The sequence below is a fragment of the Mustela lutreola genome, chromosome 1, assembly GCF_030435805.1.
Source record: "Mustela lutreola isolate mMusLut2 chromosome 1, mMusLut2.pri, whole genome shotgun sequence".
Classification (NCBI taxonomy): domain Eukaryota; kingdom Metazoa; phylum Chordata; class Mammalia; order Carnivora; family Mustelidae; genus Mustela; species Mustela lutreola.
Window position 1 is genome coordinate 287708505 of NC_081290.1, and position 26906 is coordinate 287735410.

General features: G+C 62.3%; 1 protein-coding gene across 4 annotated transcripts in view; it reads left to right on the forward strand.

Moving 5' to 3' along the window:
• The window catches only part of OSBPL5 (oxysterol binding protein like 5), a 71915-nt gene that overhangs the window by 14210 nt on the left and 30799 nt on the right, over positions 1-26906 (forward strand). The window contains exon 1 of one of the 4 annotated variants that reach the window (XM_059150726.1): positions 8810-8947. The exons of 2 other annotated variants lie outside the window; for them this stretch is intronic. The gene's annotated coding sequence lies outside the window, so the exon portion shown is untranslated. Of the gene's footprint in view, positions 1-8809; positions 8948-25770; positions 25789-26906 lie in introns of those variants that run through there. One more of the 4 variants, XM_059150737.1, reaches the window with a different exon arrangement.

Sequence of the window (26906 nt, forward strand, 5' to 3'; positions counted from 1 at the left end):
TGATGCACGACCATACTGACTTACTTTCAAATTGTCACTTACCAATTACATATACACACTTTTTCATTGTTCCACTGACTTGCTTTTTGAAGTGTAATTTATATTCTGTAGAATCCATCCTTTTCAGGGTATAACTGTAAGAGTTCAGACGAATGTATAGAATTGTGTCATCACCACCACAACCGAGGTGAAGACCTGTGGCAGCAACCCACCCGGATCTCCTGGTGTCTCCCCGTGTGGCTAGTACAGCCAGCCCCCAGCCCTAGGCAAAGCCAATGTGATTCCTGTCCCCACACTTTGCCTTTTCCAGAACATCACGTGAACCACACCATACGTCAGTGCTCACGTCTGGTTTCACTCACTTGGAGGGCATGTGGGGTTGGGCTGTGTTGATCTGTGTTGTCAAGGGAGTCTACGGTTTGCTTCTTTGATGGCTGGCCAGTTTCCCACTGAAGGGATGCACCGCATTTTCTTGACTCCCTCATGTTGAGGGACATTCGGTAGTTTCAGTCTAGGATGATTATGAGTATGGAAATGTAAATGTTTTCATGCAGGCTTTGCATGGGTGTGAGTTTCCAATGCCCTGGGGTCAATACCCCACAGTGGAGTGGGCGGGTCTCGTGGTCAGTGCAGATTTTCCTGCACGGGGAACCACCAAACGGTCATCCAAGCTGGCGGCACCACTTTGCTCTGCCCCCCATCCCTGCAACATGGGAGGGCTCTGTCGTTGCCCACCCCGGCCAGCCCTGGGTATGTATCAGCTGCCAGGACGGCTGATCCAGCCAATCTAGCGGGGGTGCGGTGCTGTCTTCGTGGTTTTTTTTTTTTTTTTAAGATTTTATTTATTTATTTGTCAGAGAGAGAGCAAGCGAGAGCGAGCACAGGCAGACAGAGTGGAAGGCAGAGTCAGAGGGAGAAGCAGGCTCCCTGCGGAGCAAGGATCCCGATGTGGGACTCGATCCCAGGACGCTGGGATCATGACCTGAGCCGAAGGCAGCTGCTTAACCAACTGAGCCACCCAGGCGTCCCATGTCTTCGTGGTTTTTATCAGCAATTCCCTAATGACCAAAGCTTATAAGCCACAGTTGGTAAGGTGATCGCTCAAATGTTTTGTCTATTTTTTATCAGGTTGTTTGATTTTCTTACTGAGTTTTGAGAATTCTTTGCGCTTTCTGCCCACCAGTCCTTTACCAGATACATGTCTGGCTAACATGTTCACTTAGCCTATGGCCGGTCTTCTTGTTCTCGTAACAGTGCCTGTGAAAGAGGAGACTTTTTTGCTTACTTGTCAGAGAGAATGTACACAAGCAGGGGAGAGGCAGGCAGAGGGAGAAGGAGGCTCCTTGCCCAGCAGGGATCCCAGGACCCTGGGATCAGGACCTGAGCCAAAGGCTGACACTTAACCGCCTGAGCCACTCAGGCGTCCCAAAAAGATTTTAATTTTGATGAAGTGCCAAAGTCTCGTTTACCATTTTATTCTGATACAGATTTTGCTAAAAAACCATAGGCCATCACAAAGTCGCTGAGATTTTTCTCCTATGGTTTTCCTAGATGTATTATAGTTTTATGTCTCACACATAGGTCTATGATCCAGTTAGAGTTTATCTTTGGTTAAGGTGCAAATTATGGACCAAGGCTGATGCATTTGTCTATGTATACGTCTGTTTATTTTATGTGTGGATACCCAACCGTTTCAAGACCATTTGCTGGAAAGAGTCTCCTTTCTCCATTGAATTGATTTGTCATCTTTGTCAAAAGTTGATTGACCCTATGCATGTGGGTTCCTGTCCCATTGATCTCTGTGTCTGCTCTTCTGCCAATACTGCACAAATTGATTTCTTTATCTTTAGAGTAAGTCTTAAAATCAAGCAGTGTGAGTTTTCCAATTTTGTTTTTCAAAACAGTTTTGTCTATTCTAGTTACTTTAATTTTCCATGTAAATTTTAGAATCAGCTTGTGACTTTCTGTACCAAAAATTCCTGCCAGAATTTGGATTGAGATTGCATTGACTCTATTGATCGGTTTGAGGCAAATTAACATCTTAACAGTATAGAGTTGTTCTAATTCATGAACATGGTATGACTCTCCATTTGTTTCTGTCTTTAAAAAAAAAGATTTATTTATTTATTTATTTCAGAGAGAGAGTTCATGTGGGCGCCCACAAGCAGGGTGGAGGGGCAGAGGGAGAGAATCACAAGCAGACTTCCCGCTGAGTGAGGGGGCCTATGGGTGGGGGTGGGAGACTCAATCTCAGGACCCTGACATCATGATCTGAGCCAAAATAAAATGTCAGAGGCTTAACTGACTGAGTCACCCAGGCACCCCTGTTTATGTCTTATTTGGTGTTTTATCATCAGTGTTTTTGTATTTTCAGCAAATAGACTTTTTGCATATTTTGTTACATTACATTTTAATGTTTCATGGACTTTGGCGTACCAAGGGTACCAAGGGTAGATGGTGATTGTGACAATAATGGTGGTGATAGTGGTGATGGTGATGTTGTGATGATGATGGTGGTGATGGTGATGGTGATAATGGTGATGGTGGTGATGGTGATGGTGGTAATGGTGGTGGTGGTGATAATGGTGATGATGATGGTGATGGTCATGATGATGGTGATGGTGATTGTGGTGATGGTGGTGGTGATGGTGGTGATGATGGTGGTGATGATGGTAATGGTGGTGACGGTGATGTTGTGATGGTGATGGTGGTGGTTGTGATGGTGATAGTGGTGATGATGGTGGTGATGATGGTAATAGTGGTGATGGTGATGTTGTGATGGTAGTGATGGTGATAGTGGTGATAGTGGTGATGATGGTCATGGTGGTCATGGCTGATGGTGGTGATGGTGGTGGTGATGGTAATGATCATGGCGGTGATGAAGGTGATGACAGTAGGAGGGAAATGGTGAGGGTAGAAGAGCCTGGATTCACACTGTGTTCTGACTCCAAGCCCAAGGTTGTATCAGCATACTGTACTGAAATCTTTATAATCCCCCTCCCAGCAGCCTCTATATCAGTGACTCTCAGCCTTTTAACCTCAGGATCCTCTGCACTTTAAAAAATATATATTTGGGACCACAAAGAACATTTACGTCTATAGATGAGTCTCTCAATGTTTACTCTAATTTTTAAAACATATATTTAATTATTCATTTAAAAAGAACAATGAGAAATCCATTATGTTAATATAAATAATGTATTCCTTATGAAAACTAACTATATTTTCCAAAATAAAAATATTTAGTGGAAAGCGTGGCATTGTTTTTGCATTTTTTGAGAGACTTTTTAATGTCCAAGCTTAATGGAAGCCAGCTAGAGTCTCACATCTGCTTCCACAGTCCGTCTGTTGCGATTATTACATGGTTGTGGCCTCTGGAAAACGCCCCTGTGGGCTGTAAGAGAATGAACACAAATGGTTTCATGGGGGCGCCTGGGGGACTCAGTCGGTTGAGCATCTGCCTTCGGCTCAGGGTCTGATCCCAGGGCCCCAGGATCGAGTCCCACATGGGGCCTCCTGCTCAGCGGGGAGCCTGCTTCTCCCTCTCCCTCTGCTGCTCTGCCTGCTTGTGCTCTCTCACTCTGTTGAATAAATAAATAAAATCTTTAAAAAAAATAATCACTTTCATGTTTGGGGCCCCTGGAAGGTCTCCGAGACCCCCAGGCGGGTTCCAAGTGCACACTTGGAGAACTGCTCTAGATCCTCCAAAGCGAGTATAGATGTCTCAGTGGTGGGGTGTCCTGGAGCTTCTGCAGGAGCAGCAGAAGCTCCCTGGAGCTATGCAAGCTCTCTAGAGGGACTTGCCACGTGACCTGCGTGATCTTCCTTCCTCATCTTCCCCGTTACCTTCCCCGAGTGTTGGCTGGGCTTCTGGTCTGCCTCTCGGCGGACGAGTTACACCCGCAAACCAGGACCCACCCCTACAGAAGAGTCTGGTGAGCGGCATCCCGTTGAGGGGAGCGGCAAGTGAACCTACCAGCAGGCCCAGCTCCACGGATCTGCAAAGCCCCGTTCCCCAGGACGGGTTTCCACATCCCAGGAGAAAGGGCAGCCCCTCTTTCAGGCACATACACCCCGGGGCCCTTCTGCCCGCCTTGGGCACTCCTCCTCTAGCGCTCCCTGTCCGTGTGTCACCAGGCAGCAGCCCCAGGCCCTCCCCAGACACGGAAGACAGGATGTGCCAGATTCACCCTGGTTCTCCCAAAGGCAGGCTGTAGAAAGCCAGCCTTCGGTCAAACCCTGGGCCTCAGGACGTTGGGTCACCCCCAGTGTAGCAGGGCTCACCAGACAGAGAGGGCAGCCCCCAGGGAAGGCTCAGGCCTTCAGGGCTCCAGGGAAAGCCCTCCTTGCTCATCCTGTCCTCTCTGTCGCTGGGCAGGGAGGGCAGGGGATAGGCATCCATTCTGGACTGACTTTCCGTGGCTTCCAGGACTCTGACACTGTCCTCACGTGAAGACACACACAGAAGCATTAAGAACAGGAAAGAAGCCCAGTGGACCAAGGACCCACCCAGCGATACGAGCACTGCAGGTGTTCAAGAGTTACCTGCTGTCATGGGGTGACGTGTGTCCCCCACAAAGACACGTCCACATCCAAGTCCTCAGGACCTATGAATGGGACCTTATTTGGACATAAGGTGCAATTTCAAGTGTAGTTAAGGGTTTCCAGATGAAATCACTCTGGATGATCTTGGGGGACCCTAATCCAATGACTGTGTCCTAATAAGAGGAAGGAGAGGGAGATTGGAGAAGCGGACACAGGAGATGGGCGGGGACAAGGTCACGGAGGATGGAAGCGGGGGTCAGAGAGACGCATCCCACAGGCAGAGGAACGCCAAGGGCCGCCAGCCGGGCCGCCAGCCACATCCCAGCTTCTGAGCGCTGCTGTGGCCCAGGGAAGACGCCTCCCACAGGCCCCGCTGGCCTAGCTCAGCGGTGGGTGGGCCATGGGGATCCTGGGGCTGTAGGTCCGTGAGCCAGCCCTGCCCCTCCGGGCACCGTCTGCCCTCGCCCTCGGGGCATTTCCCCACCTCTCAGCTGTGCCCTCCGTGGTCCTGCTCCCTTCCCAACGCTGAGTGCCCCAGAGGACGCTGCCAGCACCGACCCCACATGGGCGGATCAGAGGTTGTGTCTGCGAGCCTGGATTCCCACCTGCAAGAGCCAGCTCATGCACGGGAGGGGTCCGGGCCCGGGTCCATGAGCACATCCGCAGATCCCCGGCACCATGTGCTCCTCACGAGCCCCAGATGTCACACCAGCCTCCCCAGCGTCTGGCCCCGAGGTGTGCCCTATACACGGCACCTTCTCGTCTCCCCAGGCAGGAGAGCGAGTATGGCCAGCAGGAGAGTAGGACTTTACCATCCGGTGTTCGCCTGAACCTGGGGCTGGGATGTGTCCTCCTGGAGGGTGGGTATGTGTGTGAGAGAGAGAGGAAGAGCACGTGTGAGCTCCGCCCCAGCAGCGGGCCTCTTCAGGGAGCCCCAGCACTGGGGCAGGCCCCCCTGCCCACCCCCAGCCTTCCCAAGGGAGACTCTGCAGCTGGACTTCCCAGGTTTCCCCGAGAGAACCAGAAAACACCCTTGCCCGGCCCCCCACACCTACTTGGTGACTCAGCTTGTGAACACATCACACAGCGACTCTGTGCCGGAGAAGGAGGGCCATGTCAGGGGACAGAGAGCCTCCCTGCTCCTTCCCCAGGCCCCGACCTCCTGCTCCACCCTCCACCGTGGGAGCGTGGGAGCTGAGGTGAGGCCGCAGACACCAGGCCCGCCCAGTCCCGCCCAGTCCCGCCCAGTCCCGCCCAGTCTGGGGGAGTGGAGAGGGAGAGCCTGGGACCAGCTTCTCCAGCCAGCGGGCCAGGCAAGGTGTCGGCCCCTTCCCAGCTGCCTGCCCGCGGAGGGCCAACCCTCGCTACTGTGCGGAGAATGGTGACCGCCACCTATGGGGAGCGGGCGATGCCGTGGGGCCACACACGGAAAGTGGGGCCACAGCGCCAGCCACAGGGCGGGAGATGCATGAACGCCACTGTTGTTTATATGATTAGGGTCTGGGTTCTGGAGGCCGTGTGGGCTCCAGACTCCGCATGACGCACCGCGCGGGGGGTGTTGCCTCCGCCCCATGGCCCAGGTAAGGACCCAGACCAGGGAGTGAAGGGTCTCGCCGCAGAGATGTTCCCGGAGCTGGCTCTGAGTGGCTGTCAAGCTCCGCAGGCCATATGCCTAAGGTGGCCCTGCCCTTGGGGCAGCAGGGAGGGCCTCAGGGCCCAGGCTCACCTGCCCTGCCCAAGCCTCCAGGTTCCCCCACTGCTGCCCACAGGAACAGGATCGGGGCCCAGCTAGGAGCAAGGGATCCCACCCACAGGCCTGCTCCTTGGGCCTCAGTCTCCTTGCCTGAGAAATGGGGAGAAATCATATGCAGATTCTGCCGGTTCGGGAAGCATGGGTAAGGATGGGGCTGGCACCACGTCTGGCTCAGCGCTCTTCCCCTGTGGCCCTCGGCCGGCCGGCGCGTGGCCCTGCCAAGGCTGGAGCCCCGGCAGCCCATCCCTGCAGGCACCCTCTCCGAAACGGGCCCAGGTATGCGCCATGCTCACCCAGGAGTGAAGTCTGCACGTGCAAAGGCCCTTTCGCACATCTTCCCAGGGGCGGATCTCTCTGATCCTAAGATCAGAGCCGGGCAAGAAGCAGTGGCTGCTGTGCAGACTGCGCAGGCCATCCCTTCCCCTGGGCTCCGCTCAGAAGTCTGCTTCTGCCCTGGGGATGCGTGGCCGCTTAGGCTGGAGGAGGAACGAAGCTACGGTCGTCGGCCCTGTTTCTAGGTGAGGAAACCAAGGCAGGGCAATGCAGAGCCTTGCCCACGCCCGCTCCCCTGACCCCAGCTCCCAGGCAGCTAGCTAGCCCTGCTCTGCTCACCCCCGAGCCCCTCCACAGTCATGTTTCCTGCACTGACCACAGTGCCCATACACACCTCCATTTGACAGGTAAGTAAACAGAGGCCCAGAGTCACCTGCCCGGGACTGAGCTGGAAGAGTCCAGATCTGTGTCCAGCGCGTGGAAACTTCCTTTATTCCCGGGCCTGCGGCCCCCTGCTGACCCGTCCCAGTGAGCCCAGCTCCGCCCTCTGACCCACCCCTGCTTTGTCATCTTGGAGGGGGCTTCCCACCCCCACCCCTCTATTTGGCCAGGTGTCCCTTTGACCTCTGCCCTCAGCAGTCTCATTTCGTGAGATCAAGCTGCCTTCAAATAGCCAGTATCATCTGTAACTGGAAACTTGCCCCGTGTGGGCCCCGGAGACCTCCGCCCCGGGGGAGAACTGCTTTGTTTTCTGGCTCAGTCCCCTGCGCATTGGCCCGGCAACCAGTACACCCCAGCTTTGTGTAGATGCGAGGCTCTTCGGAGAGTGAAGAGCCTGGCACACTGAGCAGACCCTATTCTGTGGGGGGCCGCCTGCCGCAGGAGCAGAGCGGGCCCCGCTATGGCCCTGAGCATCTTGTCTGAACACTTCTGCATCCAAAGGCCTTGCAAGGTGACAATGGGGCAGGAGCGGGCTTGTCCTGGGGATGAGCTTAGAGCAGGGCCCCCGGCCCATGGCCCCTCAGATAACCATCCCTGGCTGGTGCTTCTGTGCCCCCCTGGGGAAGGCACCTGGTCTAAGGTGGGTGGGCCCGGTACTGAGGCTGGGGGAGGGGGTTTGGTCCGGGCCACCCACCTGGCTGGTTGGGAGCAGAGCCAAGGTAGGTGGTGGCTACCCCATGCCCACTCCAGTGGGCCCCCCAAGGCAGTGGAATATGTCCTGCATGTAGTCCTGCCTGACCATCAGGCTTAGGGGCTGCCCTGGGGGCACTCTTGGCCCAACATAAAATCAGAAAGGCTGGGGCTCAGCTGAGGGTCGGTCCCATCCCTCGGAAGGGAACGGACTGAGGGAGCGGTTCCATTTGGAAAAGGCTCTGTGCCCTTGCATGTCCTCCCTGGTCTGGGGAATGCCTGGAAGAGGCCAGTTCACCCCGTCTTGGCCTCGGGGGGGACAGATGCTATCGGAAGGCTGCTGGCAATTCTGAAGAGGTCCTGAGTCCTGAGGTTCTGAGATCCTAGAGCACCTCAGCCTGGAGGGCCGGGGCTGGGGAGACACTGGGGCCAGTGAGGAGGTCACACGGCTTCAGGGCCTACAGGTGAGGAGCTGGGGAAGACCCTCACCTCCTCAGCTCCCACCTGCTGAATGAACGTCTTCCATACCAGAGGGCATCGGGGTCTAGAAAGGTCTCTGGGAGCAGAAGGGACAAGGGGACCCACAGAAGGAAATCTGCAGCGGGTGGGTTCCTAGCAAGAGTCCCAAGGAGGAGGTGCTGTTAGAAACATGGGGTGTGACCTCGAGGTCCTGTTCGGCATACCTGTAGGACAAGGACAAAGGGCTGGGGTTTCCGGGGTTCTTCATGTTCCAGTGGCTTCTGTCCCAGCAAGAAAACTGATGACAGTTTCTGGGGCCCAGGAAGAGAGAGGGGGCACCCGGGACTGTGCTTAGGGTGGGCTGGAGGTCGCCAGGCATCTACCGGGGAACCCAGGCGGCCTCCCCGCCCACCGCCATCCAGCCTGCCCAGCGGCAGGACCTGTGGCGGCACAGCGGCCCGGCCGGGACTCGGGGGCGCGGAGGACGTCTGGGGTCCCCGTGCCCGGCTCCGGCGCCGCGGATCCCTCCCGGGTTTTGCGGCCGCCGAGCCCTCCCCCTGCCCCCTCCCCGCTGCGGCCCCCTCCCTCCTCCTCCCTGCTCCTCCCTCGCTCCGTCCTCCAGCGCCCGGCCCCTCCCCGCCCCTCCCCGCCGCGCTCCCTCCTCCCGCCGCCGCCGCTCCCCGCCCGGGCTCCGCGGTCGGACCAGTGCGCGGGCATTTCCTGCAGCCGGGCCGCGCCGCCAGCTGAGCCCCGCGCGCCCGGCCCCCGGCCCCGCGTCGCCGCACGGTAGGGGCAGGGGCGCGGCGGGCGGGGAGCGCCGGGCGGGCCGGGGAGGCGGCCGGGAGGGCCCGGGGAGGGGCCCGGCGGGGCCGCGGCCGAGAGGGCCCGGAGCGTCCTGCGGCGGCCGACTGCGGGGCCCGGGGTCTGCCGCGGCCGGCGGGGGCCCGGGGACTGGGGCGCAGCCCGGCGCGCGCGACAGCGGCCTGGCGGGGGGCCCCGGGGGCGCGGGGCCGGTCCCAGGAGCGGGCGGGCCGGGGCGCGGGTGGGGCCCGGGCGTGGGGAGCGACGCGCGCAGCCCGCCTCCCGCCCGGCAGGGCCTGGAGGAGCGGGGCCGCGGGGGGTGGCCGTGCGCGCCCCCAGCCCGGCGCACCCTGGGTCGGGTCCGGCCTCGCCGCCGTGGGCTCCCTCCGAGCGCGGCGGCGTCTGGGCCCACGGAGCCAGCGGCCGCCCGGGCTGAGGGACGACCTCTGCCTCGCCCACCGCCCTCCATCTGTAGGCCACTGACACGCTAAAGATAGAGTCGTAGCCAGTGTTGGGAGGGGGCGGTGGACATGAGTCTCCCAGAGGGTCCGGAACGCTTGAGGCTCCTGGGGAGGGTGGGACATGGTGGGGGGGGGGCGCCGTGGGCAGCCCCTGGGGGCCACTCTCCCGCCTGGGCTCCCTGGGCTCGGCCCCTCCCTCCTGGTGGGCTGTCCGCTGTCAGGGGCCAGCTGGAGCTGGGACTCCGAGCGTCTGGGCCGAGGTGGGCTTCTCTGCCCCCACACATCCCTGGGCCGGGCCAGGCCAGGCCTTGCTGGAGCAGCTGGCTGGGTTCCTGCTCTTTTGCCATCTTGGGATTCTATGAACTTGCTGCTCTGTCTACAGGGGAAAGAATGTAGATACGCATCTGCCTCTCTGCCTGAATCCCTTTGACAGGTGGGCCTTTGGGATTGTACCCAGGTGTGTCCCCCAGGCCAGGGAGAGCCTCAGAGTGTCACAGCTAGGGACGTGAGCATGGCCTCCGGGTTCGATGTGTGAGTCCTTGGCCCCGCGTGCACGGTGTGGATCCGGGTCCAGAGCGCAGACACCCTGCCCTCAGCGCGAGCAGGCTGGGTGGTCTTTTGGTTGTGCTCTTACCCCAATGCCTTGCTTTGCAGGGCCTTGTGGCTCCTCCAACTTGACCGGCTTTATGAACCGCGGGGCTCAGGGGCATCTGATGCCCCCCTTCAGGCTTCAGGCTCCGGATCTCGGAACCCATTGTCTGCCCCACGTGTGTGGGGCCGCGGGGGCCTGGGAGGCAGCAGCCAGTGGGTCTGTCTGCTGTGTCTTACCAGGCTGTGCTGAGAAAAGGTGACAAAGCAGATGGGCCAGGCGAGGGCCTTCTGACCACACCTCGTCCTGGGGAGGGGGTAGGCCTGTGCAGAGGCCTGGGCAGGGCGTCCTGGAAGCCAGCCCAAAGCTGGAAAGCTGGTCCTTCCTGGGCCCTGAAGGCGGCGAGTCTGTTCTCTTCTGAGCCCTGCTTCTGGCTCCGGCCGCTGAGTGCAGCCCGTCCCCCTTAGCATGTCCGGGATCAGCGTCGGTCCTGCAGTCTCTTCCGGGAAGCTTCCCCAGCCAGGGGAGTAACCCGACATGCTAAGCGGAAACCTGCACAAGGAACCCCTGGTTTGCAGACTGCTGGGTGTCTCTGGCCGCTGAGTTTTTGGGGGCTCGTGCTTTCTGCCGATTCTGTGGTGTGCACACGTGGTGTGCAGCTGGAGGGGATCCCCCCCAAGGTGACAAGGTGACAGAAGCACGCCCTACCCCTTTCCCGTGTGTAGTCCCAGCGACAGGCATGCGGCCGCAGCTGAGCAACCGTGCAGACCCAGCTCTCGGTTATAGGGGTGAGGCATGAACCCCAGGACGGGGGCTGAACGGTGCTCAACAAGAGGACCCAGATATTCTGGCACGAAGGGAGCTGTCAGATGTGCTTCCCCCCGTGGGGCCCCTGGGTCGGGTGCCGGGCTGGGGGGAGTGGCAGGGTTGGGGTGGTGCAGTGACCTCCCAGCAGTGGCCAGGCACGCTGGCCCGGGAGCTCCTTGCACAGCTCACGGCCACCCTGGAGGAACAAGGCACTGTTCTTGGGGCCGGATTTGCCCTACAGGTTGTAACCTATCAAGCCTACAGGTCGAGGGAACAGAACTTTAGCCCTCTGAGGCATTGCATCGGCCTGGGCTGGACTGGTGACCCTCACAAGGTGACCACTCATCTGGGGAGATTCTAAGCAGCCCGTGGACCTTCTGCAGGGCTGGGTAGTGATGGGTGCATACAAAGAACTTAGGCTGGGAGCAGGCGGTTCCGAGCCAGGGCCCTGGGAGCATGCACTGGCGGGTGTGAGTGTGGCTTCTGCTGGCCTGGTGTCTCTGCCAAGGGGAGTGGGCCCCAGCTGTGTGGTCAGGACCTGCCCAGTGGGGAAGCAGGGCTCGGGCAGGGCCAGGGCAGAACAGTGGGTCTCGCCTAGAGTTCTTCGGTAAGGTAGCTGGGGACAAGCCACCCAGTGCAAGGAATGCTGCTGGCCCAAGATGTGGGGCAGCCCGGAAGAGATTCGGGGATCTGTAGGGAGGAAATCCCCGTGACCAGGATCACGGATGAGGGGTGGAGTGCTTGATGACCCCTGGGAAGGGCCCCAGAGCCATCCGTCCTGGCCCTAGGGAGGCCCAGGACCACCAAAGGACTAGCAACATTATCTAGGCCATTGGGCCAGGGAGAGACAGTCCCCTACCGCTCAGGAGCTGGGTGGCTGGCTTTGGGGGCTCCAGGACCCCCATGGGGCCTTTGTTGTGTATCTCAAAGCCAGTGGTTCGCTCAGTCTCCAGAGGCCACCTGTCGGCCTCTCTTCTGCCCCGGGCTCAGACCACACCAGCCCCCAGCAGGCTTTAGTCTCGCCCCCCCCCCCCCCCCGGCTCCGTCTCCAGCCTGCAGCCAGCACCATCTCTGAAATACGGGCCGCTTCGTGCAGCCTACCGGCTTCGAGTCCTCCGTGACTCACAGTGACCTCCAGATAGTCCCACACTCCCTTCTGGGCCTCACGAGGTGCCGGACGGCCAGTCCCCGCCTGCCGATAGGCCCCCCCGCACCTCCGCGCCCCTGTCCATGGGCATCCGGCCCCAGGCCTAGCCTTTGTTACCCGGGGCCTTTGCGTTCCCTGTTCCCTCGTCCTCGGGGCCAAGCAGCCCTCAACTCAGGTGTCGCCGGGCCCCTCTGTGGTCACGAGGCACCCGTTCCGAGGTAGCTGGACGGGCTTCATTTTCTTGGCCACGCGGATCCGTGTCTGAATCCCTCCCTTCTCGGTTTGCCTCATGGAATGACCGGACGCGGAGAAGGCGGTCGGTCGGCCCAGAGCCAGGCCTGCGGCAGGCGCTTGGTGTGAGCCCGAACGGTCGCCACGCCCTCGTGGCCTGACTGTGTGCTCGGGGCCCGGCACCTAGTAGGTGCTCTGTGCTCACGCGAAGCCACAGGATTGCCCTTGTCTAGGGAAGCCAGCGTCTTGAGACGACGCCCGCTCCGCGTCTCCTGTCGGGTCTCCCGATGTGCTCATGTCCAAAAGGCCCAGCTTGCGGCGCTGCCCAGGGCGCCCGTCCTTCCTGAGTCAGAGACGGAAAGCGCACCGTGGCTCACCTGGGAGGAAAGGCTACCGCTGAGCGGCGCAGACCCCTGGGCCCCTCTCACCCTCACAGGCACAAAGGACTCGGGGAAGATGAGGCCCCACAAGCGAACTGTGTCCAGCCGTGACGGGGAGTTTCAGGAAGCCTAATGAGGCCGTGAGGAGGGATCTGGCAATACCCCATTCCACGGGTCACTGCCCCGTCTAAGGCCCGGGCAGTCTGGAAACCAGGCACAGGCCGCACTCTGGTTTGGAGACGGGCAGGTCCCCAGGAAAGCAGGAGGAGGAGAGGGAGTGGGGGCCTCTGCGGGCCAGCGGGCAGGCAGGGTGGCGCCTTTGTCCCTTGGCCACAGCCACACTGGGAACAGCAGCTTGCACACAGGGATGGGCATCCAGGCCGAGGGGAAGGAGCTCCTGCTGCTTCCTGGGGTGAATGAGCACCCGGAGGTCGCTTAAAGGGCCAGCTGATGCCTAGGAGGGACAGGAGGTGGGGGGGTGCCCTGGGATGTTCCTGCCTGCCTCGCAGGCTTCAGCCTGCGAGGGTCCCTTAGAGGGCCCGTGGCTGCATATCATGTTCCCTGGGCTACAGCAGCCCGAGGAGACCAGTGAGCAGCAGAGCAGCTAAATGGGGAGGCCAGATCGGCCTTATGGGATGGACCCCACCCCACTTGTCAGGAAGCCCCCCAAATCCAGAACCCTGGGCCAAGGGGGCAGGACAGCCACACTCAGACCTGCAGTCTCCCCGCTGTGGGATGAATACTATCGCCAGGGGCCCCAGCTACCCGGAGCCCAGGGAAGAGCCCTCCTGCCGTTGCTTATGGCGTCGGTGGAATGTGGATTTCTGTGCCTCGGCTGTTTCAAGAGGGCGCTCCTTTGCTGGGGCACGGGCATGGGCTGCCAGTTCTCGTGTGTACCCTGGAGGTAGAGGAGGTCTTCAGGATGTCGGGGGGTCGGGGCCCTTGCCACCATGGCCCTCGCATGGGCCTTGAGGTTTTAGGCCCCTCACCCCAGCCCTGGGAGACGGGATGTTCTCTGCTCCACACCAGCCGCTCAGACCCTAAAGACCAGAGTGGCTGTCTGGGGCTTGGGGCACTTTGTTTCCGCCTTTCTGCAGCGGCCCCTTGAACAAGGCCTGGGCCGGGGTCTCTGGGTTAGCCGCATGCCCCAGTCCTGGGGAATCCTGAGCAGGGGACGGTAGGGAGCCCTGGATCCCTGCCTGCCCGACCCTGCCGAGCTGCTGCACGGGGCCGAGCAGAGCGATGGATGACCCCACAGCCTGGCTTCGGAGCCGCAGAGATGCCCGACCCAGGCTCCCGGCGCTCTGCATGGACCGGGGGCGGCAGGGGCGGGTGAGGCTGGGCCCATGGTGGGTGGATGTGGAGGCCTGAGCAAGGAAGATACGGCTCTGGGGTTCTCAACCCCAGGTGCTGGGGGCAGCAGAAACTTCCTTTGCTATCTGTAAGTGCAGGCCACAGCAGTCCCCTGAGAACTCAGATGGTCTCCTGTGTCCGCACTGGGTAAGCATCAGCCACACGTTGGTGGCTCTGGGCAGCTCCTCATGAGTTAGAAACCAGGTGTGGGCAGTGCTGACCCAAGGCCAGCTGCACAGTAGGACCACGGGGTTGCTGGCCAGGGGAGGGGCTATGGGGAGGGGGCGCTGGGACTTGGCATTAGAGCAGAAGCTGAGCTGTAGGTATGGTGACAAGGAAAGCAGTGGGGCTGTTACTGCACCTGCTGCCTTAGCATATGCTGTTCCCTTGCCTGGAACACTCTTCCAGCCCTGCAGCGGACCAGCTGTTTGGGGAGGCTCAGGCTTGGCCTGGCACCTTCTCTGTGGAGCCTGTGGCCCTCGGGGTAAGCTTGCAGGAGTCCCCCTCGCCTCCTGTGTCAGGCCTCCTGCTCCTGGCCTGACCCCCTCTGATCTGAGCCCCCGGCTCCTCCTTCCCACGCGCCAGCAAAATGGCATTTGTTTTGCCCCCGGCCGGACAGTGAGCTGCTGATTTTGTTTGTTCGGTTGGGGTGTCTTGTTATACACAGAGGCAGGCAGAGAGCTGGAACTCGTCAAGCCAGATGCCCCGGTCTGTAAACACGGCCTCTGCCGAAGGTGCTCCGACTTCCCGTGGGGGCTCCAGGGATGCGCAGCGCCTGCTGGTTAGGACGTGGGCTCCGCAGTCGACGCACTGGCCAGGAGTCCCTGTCCCTCCTCTGAACCGCCTCTGGCCGAGCGGCCCTGGGCAAGCCCCTGGAGCTCCAGGCCTTGGTTTTCTCATCCATACAATGGGCGTCACAGTGCTGAGTCCTATGCGGGAAGCTCAGGGCCGGCCCACGATGCCCACCGAGCCCAGACCGCCCTCTGCCAGTTCAGGCGCTGCCAAGCCATTGGGCTCTTGGAACAGGGAGGGGCCGACTCCTTATCATCAATTAAAACTGCGATTAATGGGCAACGCTTGTGAAATGTTGAAACACAGGAACCACACGTAAGGATACAACCCCCCACTCCCCTGGGCCAAGGTTGTACCGTCCGGCTCTGGTTGCTTCGGGTTTAATGCCTGGAAGGTCGAGCAGAGCACAGGGCCCTGACTGCCCAGGAGAGCCTGCAGGACGCCCTGCCCTCCGCACCCCTGCCCCCTGGAGACTTTCCCAGCTGGGCTCAGCCTGTTTCCGTGTTTTGACTATATATGGGCGGGTCCACAAACAGCGCAGGGCCTCCGGCTGGTGTCCCCTTCCTGCCCTCTCTCCTTCCTCTTGGGTCCGGAGGCGCAGAGAGCTCGCCAACGCGCGTCCGCGGCTGTCTGCGGTTCTTGTGGGTCGCGCGTCCCTGCGCGTCTTCCTTGCTCTGTGTAAGGCGCGGGCTGTCCCCACTCTGCCTCCCAGGGACGACCGGCTCGTTTCCATTTTATTCCATATTTATTCCAGGAGCGCGTTCTGTGTCTGGGTCTCACCGGCCGCGGGGCCGGGAGCCCACCCAGGGCATCGGCCTGAAGTGGGGTCTCAGGGTCCGAGGGTGCACGCCCGCCCGAGCAGCCCAGCCGGATGCAGCCGAGTGGCCACTGGTGATGCTGTTGGGGGAGGGATCGGTGAAGGACACAGAGCGCATGTGGAGCTTGAGACCCCTGGGCCTGGGTGGGTGAGCAGGGACCGCGGCTCCGAGCAGGGCCAGGGTCCTGGGCCCAAGGCGTATGTTCTTAGCAACTCAGCTTACTCCGCCCAGCCCGGGGGCCCCACCCACCACGTCCGTCCCCGTGGGAAGACCACGGACTCCCACCCCACTGGAGGGAGAAGCTGTCCCCGGCTGCTCTCGGCACGGGGCTGCAGGCTCAACGGCCCCTCCCGGGGGGCACGCGGGACAAAGAGGTTTGCCAGGGCCCCCTAAGGGGACTCTCGGTGACCAGCACACGCTGTTAATTAGAAACAGCAGATCCGTGTGGCACGATGGCGCTAGTTGATGACTCCACCTTAGACTTAAAATATGCCAAGACGGTAGAATTTACACTTCTCACCTCCGCAGAACAGACGAACACGCAGGGGACAGAGGCAGTAACGGGGCGGGGGTCCTTCAGCAGTGTGTGTGGTTGCGTCTCCATAGAGCTGGGAGAAGCAGCAGCCTGACCTGGAGCCCACCGGGGTCCAGAGTCCCACTAAGCTCTGCTCCCAGCTGGTCAGAGTACACAGGCCCCCAGATGGACCTGAGCTGCTGCCAAGGGTGCAGGAGGAGGGGCCCGTGATGGCTACGCCCTGGACCGCGGGTGCCCCTCCCTCCACAGTGGCCCATGTGAAACCAGACGTGGCCTTTCTTCCGGGCAGGATGTGGTCGATGCCGCAGTGGGCTGTGGGTGCTCATGCCGCCGGCCTTTCTCCGGGACAGCCACGTGGGGAGTCGTGGGGGCCCCTCAGGGTCGGCCCTCCTGCCCGGCCCTCTAGAACTCCGGCTGAGGGCGGGGTCTTCTGGGTCCCCTGCCCCCCTGCACACTCAGGATGGGGAGGAGGACTTCAGTGCCCGTAACCAGCGCCGTTCAAACGGCCCGGAGCCCACGGGAGGAAGAGCGGGCAGTGCCCGGAGTCCCTGCGTGGAGCTGACCACGTGAGCTTCGGAAGCGGGGCCTGGACTCTGCAGACCCCGCCCAGACGCCGAGTGCAGCCAAGAAAGGGGGGGACGTCCTCCAGGCAAAGCGGATGTGGGTCCATCACTCTCGGTGCGGCCGGCCAGGGGCGGACGGGTGGTTCCTCGGGCGCGTCCCCCCCGAGGGACCGTTGCTGCCGCCTGCCACGGGGCCCCACCAGCCTGTCCTCCCCCTGCCTGCCAGAGGGCACCGGGGCTGCCACGCCGTGACGGAGCGAATGGCAGGGGGAGGACAGGCGGGCGACGGACTGTTTCCCGACCCGTCATTATTTTGAACCGTGTCTGCTTCTCAGTTTATTTTTAAATCTCGAACGCGCAGGGAACGCACCGTTTATCTCTGGTGCGCTCTCCTGGCGTGGCCGCGCGTCTCGGCCGGGGCTGTGCCGGGCCGCCCGTGGGAGCAGGAGTAACCCCATGGGGCAGCTTCGAACACACTCCGTGGAAATCCTGCCAGCGGGAGTTAACCCCCCACCCCCGCGCCCCCGCAGGATTCCTCCCGGCTTTAAGGGGTGAGAAATCATTTAACCCTTCCCTGGCAACGATTCGTTTTACGAGGGATGAACATTTTTTGAAGGGTTTGAGATGGACTCTCTTTTAACCCTTTGAACACACCAGTGCACCGAGCCCTACCAGCATCCCCGTCTGATGGATGCGCAGGTCGGGCCTCAGAGAGGCAGGAACGCCTGCCTGTGAACATCCGGCCGGGCGTGGGGGGCGCGAGGGGACAGGGACCACCTGGCCACGTGCCCCGCGCCCCCAGCGCCTCCGGGACTGACTGTCCCTCCACTAAATGGCCCCAGACTCCTTTCCTGATGCTCCGTGTTGCAGACTTGCTGTTTGTTTGATTTTCTTCTTCTGAAAGCTGGTTTCTGCTTCGAGCCTGCTCCGGTCAAGGCAGCCAGATGAGGAAGGTTGTGGGGAGGGTGTGCGGACCCCGAGCTGGTGGGGCTGCAAGGCGACCCGAGATCTGCCCGCGAGTCGTGAGCGAGGCCGCGCGCGGCGATGTGACTTCGCGGCCAGGACGGTTGGTCTCGGTGTGTTCGTTCTCGCCCAGGGTCTCGCGGGGACAGGCGTCCGGTGCGCACGGGTGCCTGCTCAGTTCAGGCTCGGGAGGGCTTGTCCAGAAGCTCTGGGTCAGACGCCACCGGCTTCCCACAAACTGTGAGCGGGGGAGGGGAACGGCGGAACATGGGGCGGACGGATGCCAGCCTGGACCCGACAGGTGCAGCGCGTGGTGCGTCTGGTTGTCCCTGGGGGGCGGAGGGCAGGCAGGGCGCTGCCTGGGGCTGGCATCCCCGGCGACCTGGGTTCTGACCCGGGTGGGGGTACGGCCCTGGTCTAGGAAAGTCACAAGGCCAAACGTCTGGCTGGTTTTCTGTATTTACATTTTATTTTATGGCTGAGACCCCGGCCGTCAAGGCGGGGCCTGCTCAGGTGGAGGGAGTGCGGGCCCCTGGCCAGGGTGGGACCCCACACTCTGAGCGACTTCTGGCGTGTTCAGGACGCCTTCCGGGTGCTTCTCGGGCTTTCCATGGCTTAATTTCTCCACCGCCGTCTGTACTGTTACTCTGAAGCGCGGCTCTGTAAATCCGCTCACTTTTTACATAAGCGAATTTGTATCTGACAAGAACCGATCAGTTGCTGCGACAGCTAGAAAATCCCCATCGTCTGTCAGACAGAGCCGGGGGCTGCGCGAAGCCAGGAGCGAGTGATCAGCGCCCCCGCCACCCGCCTCCCTGAGACAGAGGTCGGCAGGACAAAGACCAGACGCCCCTCCCTTGTCACAGGCAGGAGGCTGGAAGGCGACTGTAGAGAGAGGCACGCCGTCCCCAAGACCAGCGAGGAGAGCAGTGTGGCCGCTGCCGGCGGCTCGTCCGCTGTCCGCCCACGCTTCGGGGAGTGTGGGTGATAAACGCATCTGGAGTCTGGCTCTGGAGGCAGAGGGGCCCATGGTGGCCCCTTCCAGGGGCTTCCAGAGGCCGGCCGAGTGGGATGGACAGGCTGCCGCCGGACCGCAGGAGATGACCCCAGCCGTGGGGCTGCAGTGTTGCTGCGTTGCCTGGAGACCCCTCCCCAGGAGACCGGCTGGCATCTGCAGTCACGGGCCGGTTTTCTGCCGGGTCGATGCTGGGACGGTGTCTCAGCCGCACGGGGCTGGGAGGGACGGGGGACGCTGCTCATGGGGGACGGGGCAAGGGGCTGATTTGGACGTGCTCCAGATGGGGCAGAGGGAAGTGTTTGAGCGGAGCTGCCTGCCGTGTCACTCTCCTCCGGTCTGGACAGTGTCCAGAGGCAGGGGGCCTCGGCCTGGTCCTTGGGGCAGGGAAGGAAGCCCCACTCAGCTTCGGTTCAGGCCACTCCCGCTCACAGCTTTGACCTTGAGCTGAGGGCCTGTGTCCGGCAGGAACTGCTGTGACGAGGACCGCATGCTGGGCGGGAACCCACAACCACAGAGGCCTCCCAACATCTCCCCGTTCCGGAGCAGGAGTCCCAAATCCAGGTGTGGGGAGGCTCGAGGAGACGACCCTTCCTGCCTCATCCGGCGTCTGGGGCTGTAGCTGTGTCTGGGCGGCGGCCGCAGGGCTCCGGCCTCTCCCCTGTCTTCACGGGCCCCCCCTGCATCTCTGTGTGTCCTGTTCTCATACAGGAGCATCGTGGTCGGGCCGGGCCCACCCTCCTCCCCTGTGGCCTCGTCTTCACTTGGTCACCTCTGCAAAGGCCTTACTTCCAAAGGTGGCCACATTCGCGGGTCCCAGGGTTAGGATGTGGACATAGCTTGCGGGGGGGCCACCGTTCAACCCACTGTACCCGGGAGAGGGTGGCCACAGCGGGCAGCAGCCGGGAGCTCTCTGGGATGCGGAAAAGGGAGAGTTAAGAGCCGGGCTCAGCTCTCCGGGGTGATGGAGAGACGAGGGACCGTTCTAGAAGCACGGAAGTGACACAGGTACGGTCACACCGTCCTCCCAGCGGTCCTGGGCCTGGGTCCAGGAGCTGCCTTGTGTTATACACGAGAGCTGAGCTGGGAATGAACACAGTGTGACCACTGGGGCAGGACATGCACCCCATGAGGGAGGGGTTGTGCCCTGCGCCCCCTCACCAGTGTGTCCATGTGTTTCCACAGCACCCACCCCCGCTGGGCACAGGCCACCAGCCCCGACATCCAGGATGCAGGAGGCCAGGGTCTTCAGCCTCCAGGCCCCTGTCCTGCCCCTGAGATGTCCCTGCCCCCGAGTCGCTCCTTGCATCCTGCGGCGTCCAGACCTGGGTGCGTTGTGAGTGCTCACATCCAGGCGGCAGCACAACTCTGTCCCCGAGGCTCCGAGCTCCTCCCACTGGACGGCTCTCTGCTGCCCCCAGGCCTGGAGGGGGAGCCCGAAGGGGGGCCGCTGTGACCAGGGCACCCAGGAACCAGAGCATATCCCTCAAAGAGGGCCACCTCCAAACAGAAAAGGAGAAAACAGTGCCCTGGGACTCAGGATCCTGAGACCAGATATCTCCTCGGTGCCCCTCTGCAGGGGGGGGCTGCTGTCCCAGACACGGACACACACACTCACAAACACGCTCTGGTCCTGAAGCCCCTTCCCGTCCGGATCCGGAGCGCTGCCCCCGGGACAGCTGTGCCCTCAGGGGAGGCCAGGCTAGCGGGGGGCATGGTGGCTGCTCAGGTCACTCCTGATGCGCTGATGATGTGCGGCCCGGTGTCCACATGCTGTGTGCACACGCCCGTGTGTGGCTGTGCGTGTCCGGGGTGGGGGCAGTGAGCACTCAGAGTGGAGAAGGGGGCAAGCGGACCCCGCACCCTTGGGCGCCAGCAGCTGTGCCCTGGAGCGCACGGAGAGTGTCCAGGTCCAGGCTGGGGCGGTGGCCGCCCGCAGACATGTCAGGTCGGGGAGAGGTGGTGATGATCAGACAGACAGGAAGGGACAGGAGGCTGCCCTTGCCTTGGGGGAGCTCCGACCTGTGCCGGGGCCGGGGTGCTCCATGGCACTGACGACCTGCCAGGGGGGCTGTTGGGAGTCGCATCTGCCCTGGGCAGCCAGACGGCCGTGTGTTAGGGCCGGCACCTCTGAAGGGGGCTACGCTGAAGGCTGGGGAGTCCTGGGGATTGGGTTCCCAGCCAGTGGGAGTGCACAGTCTCGGGGGCCTGCAGGCCACAGGGATGCTCCGCGGTGGCTGCTGCCTCCTCTTCCCCCTCGTGGTCCCGCCGGCTCTGGGTCCTCAGCACCTTCCCTGTCTCGGGGAGGTCCGGGGGCCTCCACCCAGCTCGCTGTCACCTTTTCTGCAGAGGTGACTGGCTCCTTTTCAGTCTTTGAAACTCTGAGCCTTCCTGGGGGGTTGGGACTGGTATGGGCTCGTTTCTTCTCTTGCTTGAAACCTTTTAAGAAATTCTCCCTTTACGCCTTCCAGAGAAAGCTTTCAGCTTCTCCTTTTTCACCGTAGAGCGTGGAAAATGTCAGATACACCTAGAAGCAGAGGGGACGGTGGAACAGAGGCCCCTGGGCACCCCGCGGTCGCTGACGCCAGCCAGGCGGTGTCGCATCCACCTGAATGCGGTTTAAAATAGCTTTCTGTGCTCACCCCTCTGCTCCCTCCCCCTGTTGTCTTTCTTGGGCCACATGCCTTTGTCAGCACCGGCAGGGAGGGAGGCGTAGCCTGTGGACCGTGGGAGGGTGCGGGGGGGGGGCCCTCCCCCCGAGGCTCCCCTCCAGGTCTGCGCCTGTTCCTGGGACCGGGCCCTGTGGCCACCCACCAGCACTGCAGAGCACAAAAGGCAGGGAAGGTTCTGGAGCTGGCCCCCCTCCCAGAGACCCCTCATGAGCTAGACCTCCCCGTGGGGTTGAGCCCCCCTCCCAGAACACGCCCTTTCCTCCTTCCGCAGTGGTGGGCTTCTGGGAGCAGAGCCTCTAGCTCTGCCTGTGCTGGTGGGCTTCACCCTGGCGTACCCCGACCCCGTCTGTTCTTGGCCACTCAAGCGAAAGAGAGGTCAGTGGTTCAGCCCAGTGTGGCTACTAGGCGCCTAATGTATACACAGCCCAGTGGGCCGGACACTCTGGGAAGCATTCGTTAGCACCTGCTAGTCGCCTGCGCTGGCTGCGCCCCAGCCCCGCTGCGGCCCCAGGATCCAGGCCTTCCCTCCTCCGTGCTTCCTCCCGGCTGGTGATGGCTCTGCTGGGGCGTTTTCTACTGTAAAGCCACTCGCGCTCATCGTGGGGCCTGAACAGATGGGGGAGGCCCCGTCACACACGCTGGTTCACACAGACGGATGGCCACAGTCCCTGTCCCGAGGCACCGCTTGGCACCGTGGCACGTGGCCTCTCCTGAGCCTCCACCCTGCCCCGTTGCGAGACATGGATCCCGCTGCCCTGGTGCGGCCGCGCATATGGCCTCGGTGCTGTGGCTCCTTCACCGCCCACACCCACCCGTGCGTGGCGTCGTCTTCCTGCGGACAACACCGCAGAGCACGTCCCTCACGCAGAGCCCAGGAGATGGGATTTTGGTCCCGGCAGTGAATCTTCGGAAGATCCGAGCGCGGGGTGGCCGGCCTCGCTTTTACAAACGGCCCTTCCGTCTGCGTGTCCACAGTGCCTGCCTCTGAGCTGGGCCAGCGGTCAGTCACCGGGATGACCGGCATGGTACAGTGGGCCGGGGGGTCCCCAAAGCAGAGCGCTTCCCACCTGCAGACCGCGATCTGTCACTGTGGTCCCGGCTGGTTCTGTGACAAGGCTTCCCCACCCTCACCCCACCCCCAGGCAGCTCGAGGTCAAGGGCAGCCCCCTGCCAGGCCCCCCGGGGACACAGTATAAGACACGTCCACGCTGAGGGCTGCAGACTAGCCAGCAGGCCTGCTCCAGCCTCCAGCCTTCCCTGTCCCGGGGCAGGTGCCTGGGGCTCCTCCACAGTCCGGAGGACACCCACCCCCGGTGCCCTCGGGACGGGGCGAGGTGTGCAGCGGGTAACCTCGAGGTGTTGGTGGGAAAGCGCCTCTGCCAGGTCCACGGTCTCTCCCCGGTCAAGCCCGGGTGCCTAGATTTACCGAGGGGGAAGCGGAAGGCTGGAGGTCGCGCGAGTGGGCAGATTGCCCGGGAGCCGTGCTGGGCCGTCCCCAGCTGAGGATGTCAGTCTGTGTAGTCCTAGCTCGGGACAAGGCTGGGGGCGGCTGTCGCACCAAGACCCCTCTGTCCTCTACTGAGCCGGGTCTGGAATCCCAGCCCCTGTGTGGCGGGCGTGGCGGGGAGGGAGCGGGAGGCACGTGAGTAAATGGAGGTGCCGCCCCCACGGTGAGGGGTGCTCCACGCGGCCCCGTGCTCTGGCGGTTCGTGCTTCTCTGTGCCACACGCTGTTTCCCAAGCCCTGCAGCTGCCCCCAGACTCCCCCCTCGTGCCGAAAAGAAACCTGCCCACTCCCAGGAACCCCGGGGCACACACCGGCGCCCTCCGGCCACTAAGCAGTCCTGCCGGAGACGCGTGGCTGGAAGTACGGTGGAAACCCGGTGTCGAAGCAGACAGCCAGAGGCAGCCCGGACGCCCTGTCCCCAGGTCCAGCCTCGGGGCCCGTGGGGGCCTCCTGGCCTCCTCCTGGGCTGGACGCTCTCCTTGCGTCTTCTGTCACCCCTACACGCAAGGGCCCTGCAGGTCCACTGTCAGGATTTCCTTCTGCCCTCCCAGAGAGCGCCCGGGATCTCCCTCCCTGCATGAGCTCCAGCAGACGCCCAGACGGCTCTCTGGGCTCCTGGGGCCCGAGGCGCTGGGGCTGGTGTGGCCCAGGCAGGGCGGACGGACGGTTCACAGGTGCGGCTGCTCCCAGGGACCGTTTGGAGCAATTTTCAAGCTGATCCCTGGATAGCTCTCAGCCTACCCAGGTCCTCCGGTGTGCTGCCAGTTGGCACCACCTTCCTCCAGTGACAAAGCAAAGGCATGTGATGAGCCAGCACCCGTTCCAGAAGGTCCCGGCCCCGACCCTTCCTAGACTTGGTGCTCTCACCAATAAGACGTGCACTCGGTTCTTGCTGGTTTGGGCAGGGCCTAAGGGGTTTGAGTCTGGAATACCTTCTTCAGCTCGCACCAACCCCCAGGATGCCAGGGCCCTGATGGACATGGCTGTTCTGAGCTGTGGGGACCTGAGCTGGCCCTGGGCAGAGCCAGATCCAACCCACCATGGCCAGGCTCAGCACCCAGGGAGCCGTGCTGGCTTGCTGGAAGGTTCTGGGGTGGGTGGGTGGCAGTGAGCTGGGTGCTGAGGGGCCGCTGCTGGGGCTGGAGGAGGACGTGGGCAGCAGCGAGGCACCATTGGCCCGGGGACCTGCACAGGTGGCGTGGCCAAAGGCAAAATGACCGAAGCTCTCTGGCTTTGGGGGCTGGGTGTGGAAGCAGGCAGCGGGGGTGGCCAACAGCTTCTGGGGCTTGCTGGGGCTTCTGGTAGAAGGGCAGGGGCAGGAGGGTCTGGGGCGTCGTGCGGGAGGTGGCTGGAGCCCTGAGGGGGCGAGGGGCCCACGCTGGATCTGCTGAGGGCACTCGGCAGCAGTGAGAGGACCCAGGAGGTCATCAGCCTAGGCCAGGCGGGCGTGAGGGGCCATCCCGATCCCGGAGGCTCCATTGGGAAGCCCTGCCGGGAGTTGAAGGGTGACCCCCGGAGAGATAGACCATCGTCCTAACCCCAGACCGTGAAGGTGTCCTTCCTTGGTACGTTGGGACTTACAGTCGGACCAAAGTGAAGGGTCTCGGTATGAGTTCATCCTGGATTGTCTGGTGGACCCTAAATCCAGTGACTTGTGGGAGACAGGAGAGGGAGTTTAAGACAGACACACAGGGACGGGGCCGCGTGACCTCGGAGGCAGAGGCTGGAGGGACCGGCCACAGCCTCCAGACGCATGGAGCCCCCCAGGGGAGAGGCAGGAAGGACCGTCCCCTGGAGCCTCCAGAGAGTGCAGGGTCCTGCCCACACCTGCAGTTGGGACTTCTGGCCTCCAGAACCGGGACAGAATGAGTGACTGCAGCCAAGCTGTCCAGCGAGTGGCCAGCTGTCCGGGCAGCCCCAGGACACTCCTGCACCCCGCTTTAGGGAAACTTGTTAGATGTCTTCCAGAAGCCTTGAGACCCAGTGGAGCCGCCCTCCCAGCCCCGCCCGGCCACCTCTATTGTCAGCGGCTGACACGGGGGCCGGACTTGGGGCTCACTGGGTTGCTTCTCAACTGGGGGAGTAGGAGGGGGCCAGGGCCCTGGGGGGAGCCCTCCAGGCCTTCTGCCTCCACCTCCACCGGCTGTCGTTGGCTCTGGGGGGATGTCCAGCATTCTGCCCTGGTTAGAGAGGAGAGCCTGGAGGGGAGGTCATGTGCTCACCCCATGGGGGGCCCTCCCACACCCCGGATGATCCGGGAATCTAACCCCACCTGGCGCCGGGAAACCACTGGGACCCCAAGCATCACCAGCAGGGGCTGGGATAGGCTGTCTCTTGACACCGAGCTGAGGCTTCTTGGACCAATGGCACGTGCCCAGGGCTGGGTTCCCTGCGGTGTCTGCGAGGGCAGGCATTGATGGAGGGACTGGGGGCTGTCAGTACCCAACCTGGTGGGCAGGTGTCCGTAAAGCCCACCCCGACCCGGAAGGACACATCATGACCCGGGGCCGGCCTCCCCTCACTCGTGGTGTCATTTTCAGCTGTCACCTGCTGTTCACAAGGTGCCTGCTGGTGCTTCATGCCTTGGGACTTGTCATCTCCTCGTGTGAGCGCGTGTCTGGGAACAGACCAAAATGCAGGCTCAGATTCCCGGCCCTGAGAGCTGTGGGGGGGCCCAGCCTTGGGGCTCCGGCTCTCCAGGGGTCTCTGGACCCTTCTCCGTGTCTCGGTGACTCCACTGGACAGCTCCCAGATGGCAGGATTTGGGGCTGGATGGCATCTGTTTCAACATCTGGAAAATGGGCTCGGGCGTGCCCACCGTGCTCCAGAGAAAGGCTCGAGGGTCCCGGGCCAATGCCACACAGCTTGGGGAGAGCCGGGGTCCCATGGTGAAATTCAGCTTTTTAAAGAAGACGCAGCTGCCCTCACCGAGCGCTGCCGCAGCTCCTTCCTGCACGGCGCCCGGCCCCGCCCCCCGACGTGTTGCTTTCGCGGGTGAGTCTGAGTCCCCGCGTGGACGGGCCACGGCGCGCTTCCCCATCGGTCTGCGGGGGGCTGGGCTGCCAGCACGCTTGGGCGGTCTTGAACATGTGTGTTCGCATTGCTGTGTGGACCTTTGTTTTCATTTCTCTCTTCGCCTCTTTAGGGACCCTTGGCATGGTCCCCCAGCCCCCCTGTTTTCTCGGGTCAGGCCGTGACACTTTCTTAGCAGGAAGTCAGGCGACCTCGTGCAGGCTTGGCTCAGGACTGGGATGATAGGCTCCCGGGGGGGCGGGGGGCTGGTGGGTGGGCCTGGGGGCCTGCAGACTTGGCGACCACACCCTGGAGATGCCAGGTCACCTTCCTGAACAGTCCCTTACCGTGGCAGGACAGGAAGAGGGTGCTTGGCTCTGTGCCTGCCTGGTCCTGCCAGACTCGCAGGCTCGCTTTCTGCGCCAGTCACGTGACTCCTGACGGAACCAGTTTCCCCAGATGCTGCCAGGGAGGGGCGGGGGAAGCCGGGGCTGTGGGCCGTCTGCAGCCCGACTCGGGGTCACCACCAGCTGCCACAGTCGCTTACCCCAGAAGGGCCCAGAAAGTGGGCTCCCTTCACACCCCAGCAGCTGCCCACCCAGCCCGTCAGCAGGGGTGTAAGGCCTTGTGCTGGAGGCTGAAGGGAGGGGGCCTCGGGCCATGTGAGACCCCATCGGCTTCGCCCAGGAGAGGTGTGCTCAGCCGCTCCCCTGGTTGAACGTGAACCAGCAGGGCCCGGCCGCACAGCACATAGTGGGTGCGCTGGGCTGTGGGCAGCCCCGCAGACATTCTGTTCTGCTCCGGCTCTCAGGACAGTCCCGGCAGCTGTGGGGCGATCCCCGGGGCTCAGCATCCCCTGCCCTAGGTGAGCTGCCGGTCGGGGGCCTCCCCTAAGCAGCCCCATGCCCCGGGCAAGTCCACTCATCCTCGGGGCTCAGTTACCACATCTGAGGAATGGAGAGAAGGCAGGAGAAGGGAGCATTTGGGGTCGTCTTGCTTTCAAGACGTTCCTCCTCCCAGCCCCTGGACAGAGGGGGAGGCCGGGTGGGGGGATCGTGCCTGCCGCCCTCCTCTGACTCACTCCGCATCCGGGGCCGGTG